Here is a 4,915-nt window from a genome sequence, read left to right as displayed (position 1 = left end):
TTAATAGAGTATATGCCATTAGAAATCCTGTGTTATTAAGGTTGTTTTTGAGAGTGCGTCTCTTGGAACGTGAATTTGATTACATTGAATATCAACATATTCCAAGGTCTTTAAATACATTAGCAGATGCAATTGCTTCTCGAATGTTGGACAGACATTTACGATAATCATGCAAGTAAATTTAAAAACATTTCATCACATATGTTAAACAAAATGAGCCGGTAATAATGATATATATATAGATAGGAGTGTGTCAAAAAATATACATCGTCTTCGATCATAGGTTGAAAAACACCTTATGATCGGCAAAAATGATAAGTACAAAAAACCAAAAATGTCATATGTGTCTACAAAAACAACTAGCCAATCACTGGTGGTGCTCTCTATACGAGACCACTGCCCGCGCTACCCTACACAAGAACCTCCTAAAAGGTCCTGGGACTGCGACCACATAGCGCTGAAGTCGAATGGGAATGTCATCTATGGTGGTCTCTGGTATATCCGCCGTCAGACGCTCTAGATCCTATTCCAGCTCGGCCAAGGTCTCTGCGGCCGCATCCTGTGGGGCTGGTGCTGGTACAGCTGGTGCTCTCCTCTCAAAAGCCCGGAGGTTGGCTGAACGCCGTGGACCTACATCTGCATTTTGAAAATTTGTACTGTCAGTTTGAGGCGATATATATAAAAACAAAAAAAAAATATAATTTGAAAACTCGTGAAAATGAAATACCTCTGTCGTCCCACTGTTCTCCCTGTGGAAGAACCATGTCCGGATCATTCCGAAAATCTACTCCGGCATACGGAAAGTCCTGAATAGCAAAGACCTGGTCCTCTAACCAGTGAAAATAACCAGCGGGGAATCGAACAACTGCCGCGCCCTCGTCAGGATGCCGGGCCATCACCGTAACCCATCGTATCAGCTTTGGCTCCCGAGGACCCAAGATATCAATAGTGAGATGCTGAGGGATCAGCATCGGAACTCTCTCTAAGGCAAAGCTCACAACTAGAGACCCATATCCAAAGGTCTTCAGTTGTCCATTCTTTGCCCTAGTCAGTTGGCCCTTCATGTTGGCCGACACAGCATCGCACCAGTTGAAGATGGTGCCTAGAAAATAGTCAATCGCCATCCGCATTTGGGATCCGGTGGCAATATGTAAAGCGGCTGCGCCGCAAATTCTGGTAACCGTGAAAGCTATAAGCATGAGTTCACGCCGAGAGATGTATTTGATTTCTATGCCTTTCGCATGGTTTTGATTGGGTATGCACCAGTCTGCCCGGAGACTAGCAAGGGATTGGTCACCCGGCCTAGTCCCGGCTAGATTGAGTTGCTCGCCCCTATTTGGCAAGCCAGTGAGAAAGTATATGTCAGAGGGCTCTATCTCGAGCTGGTGCCCTCCGATGTAAAAGCATTGCTCATGAATGTTCCATCTCTCAACTAGCCACTCCAAGAATCTCACCTGAGCCCTCATGCCAGGTATGGCCCAGTATTTATATAGTCCGCATGCTTTTAGGGCATCAATGGAAGGTTGGTGACCAATTGCGGCTAAATCAACGTCCTCGTGCTCTCTTTCTCTCCAATCCAACATGGTGAGTGCCCTACACACCAAGAAATAAAGATTAGAATTAATTTGGAAAATTTAAATGGTTATTTTTGGGGTTTGGGGTTTCAAATTCCGCCCTTCGCGGGGTACGCACCCCGCATTTAGGACACAGAGCGCCGGTACGCAGCTGGCCTGAAGGTGGGCTGCGTACCCCGACCTTTTTCCTGTGTAGGAAAAGGTCGGGGGAAGCAGGTCACCCTTAGGGCACCTGCGTACCCCGCAGAGCGGTTTTTAAAACCTAAAACCCCCCGAAAACCAAAACTAAAACCTAAAACAAAATTTTAATCGGATGAAATTGAAGAGGAGGATGTTGTGAAATACCTGGAAGAGACGGCGTTCGGTTCTGACGGTCGGATTCTCCGCAATGACCATGTGAAGTTTCTTGCCAAAAGCCCTTTTCTCAACCTCAACAGTAAAATGGTAAAAATGACATGGTAAAAAGTCTTTTTATAGGTTTTTTGGATGAATGAATGCTAGGTTTGTTTATTTTTCACCATGGAAGGATATTTTTCAATGTATTTTTGCCTATCTTAAACAGGTATGAGTAATGTGTTGTTTTTGTGCAGGACAAAGGGATTTAGAGGGAAAATTGTCATTTTTCACGAACCAAAATATCAGAGTCATCTTTTAAGCCCTTTTCTGACTCCTAAAATATGAAAAGATTGCCGAGCGTTTCTTTTACACTCGTTAAAACGGAATTAAAAGACGGTCCCCTTATAGCTCTTTTCTGACCGTAAAATCAGGAAAAGGTTGCCGGGTTTTTGTCGTTTCAAACTCGATACTGGAAATAAAACGACGTGTCCTTGATCGCTTTTTACTTTTCAGGTCAGTGGCACTAATTATGAAAGTACTCCTTGGTCGCAAGATCAAGCGGTTCCCCCAGGTATTATTTTATACTTTTTCAGGCTTGAGGGACACAAATTTACGAAAAAGTTCAACCTGGAGTCTTCTTAAGTTTTTCAGACTCTCTAAAATTGAAAAACGCCGAGTTTCTCCTATACTAGGCTCGTTAAACATTTCACAGTAAAGGACCTGTTCAATTACAAACATGAACGAACCACTCCTTCCTAGGGTTCGAATCAAAACTAGGTTGGAATCATCCGAAGGATGAGCTTATAATCAAGCATATGTTATCCTCCTCAAGCTTGTTAAAAATAAAGAGGTACTTGCCAGAAATGGTGGGGGAAAAGAGAGAAGAATGAGCCTATTTGTTATCTTTTGTCTCAGAAGAAACTTTATTACCACTCTTGAACACGACACTCTTTATTCACCTGGGTTGGGAAATCCTTTACCTCATAGTTGATCAAACCACTTTGAAAGTCTTCAGCCGGGTTCCGGGAATTAACTTTGAGTCGTTTATCACCAAGCCATCTGTTGTGCCGTTATGTGTTCAAGAGGTCTGCAAGCAAAACTTTCATCTGCAAAATACTTGTCATCCATTTGACCATCCCTGAGTCAGTCCTTACAGCAACATTTCTTCAACTTGAACAATGATTTCGTGTTGTGGGCTTGCCTGCAACGGGTCGCTTTCTATCGACATCAACACATTATCTAGAGAGATGACTTAGAAATCGTCAGTACCTTGAAGTCTGCATGCATCAATGGCAGGTTTCTCGCCTTTGACGTCAGTTTACATCATTGACTCTCGATCGAAGGATTCCGTGAAATGTTCGACATCAACTCATTCATTCACATCTCATGGATTGTACTAGGTACTTTGAGAACCATTGACATTACTGGTGGTCTCTCTCACACTTGTTAACAGTTTACATCATCGACTGGTAATCAAGTGGTTTCTACCATGTTCGACATCACCTCATTTATTCGCATGGCTAGAATCGTACCAATTCGGGAAGCAGAAATGAAGACCCTGGATCTAGTTTCCACCATCCAGGCTGTGAGGAGTTTTGTATTCATTATCTAAGTAGACTAATCATAAACAGATGGCTGCGTCCATACTGTGTCTACAAAAGTCTATGATTATGATGTACTGCAAGATCATTCCTGTATCAGAGTAGTTAGTCTGTTAGTTAAAGTTTTGATCTGAGTATGGGAATGCCTACCTCAGTGATGATATAATCTTATACATGTATTTTGTGTTGAAAATTGCAGGTTCTGACCAGGCTCTCCATGAGATAATCCTTGAAATGATAAAGCGCTTCACCCTTCCTAGATAATACAAAACCCTAATCTATTACAGGCTTCGCACTTTAGGGGGCAATCTGTTACACTAAAAAATGTCACCATGACTATTTACAGTTAGTATGGCTCTATCAACAGTCATGCTATCCTCTTGGGCAAGTCTTATGCCTCTGCTCTCCATGTCAAACTCCAAAAAGAGAGAAAGTCTTTATAAATGTATTTATCTCTGGGTACGTAGGTTGTCTCAACCTTACCTGCGGGTACGCACCCAATGTCCACAAAAGCTGCGTACTCGTACGCTCTGTATGTAAAGGGGCAGGTGCGTCCCCCTGTAAAGGTCAAAATGCGCAAGTTTCATCTTTAAAAAGTTACTTGTGGTCATTTCTAGAGCATTCTAGAAGGTTGTTCGACGTGTATTGAGCGCCTCCAGATGGTTCATGTACCCCTACCAAAGAGGAACTTATCCCATCAATGAGGGAGCTATCCCATCCAAAGAGGGGATTATCCCATTGATGGTGGACCTGAATAACTTCCTCTAGACCACTATAAATACAGGCATTGGGCCAGAAGGAGAGGAGGTTGGAAGCTAAACATTTCTAAGGGTAGATGCTGCTGGAATTAGGACTCCCATTTAGAAGCTTGTGAGGAGAGATTGCCATCTTTGCTTGTTCTATTTGGAAGTGGGTGAGCTTTGTCAAAGTAAAGGAGAACTCTTGATGGACCCTGGGAGGGACTTGCACAACACCAAGGCTCAGGTTGTAATTGTTCCTTTTGTTTCCTATTAATGCAAATGAGTCCATTCTTCTCAATAACTTGTTATTTATGAGTTGTTTCATGTACTCCTTGGTCTATGTGTTAAATATGTTTTATTTTATGAGATTATCAAGTGTTATTTAATCGTTTGATTGTTAGTGGATGCAGGTTTCAAAGTGAAGGAGGAGCTCATCCGGATCAGTGAGGCTGGACTGCTACAACAGCGTTGGACTACAGGTAGGATCTAAACACTTGATTTCTTATATAGTAAATGCATGCTTAGAGAAGGATTGCTCTTATTTGTCTTGTTTGTCACTAGAGAGTCTTAGGCTCCTAGGGAGGTTGGTTGTGTCCGCACTATCGACTCTTTCCGCCTGACATAACCCTAAGAAAATTTAATAACTACCTTATACCATTATAAA

The sequence above is a fragment of the Pinus tabuliformis genome, chromosome 9 (genome assembly GCF_031772625.1).
Source record: "Pinus tabuliformis cultivar Carrire ecotype Pingquan chromosome 9, CPIR1, whole genome shotgun sequence".
In the NCBI taxonomy this organism is placed as follows: Eukaryota; Viridiplantae; Streptophyta; class Pinopsida; order Pinales; family Pinaceae; genus Pinus; species Pinus tabuliformis.
Note: the sequence above shows the minus strand (reverse complement) of the source record.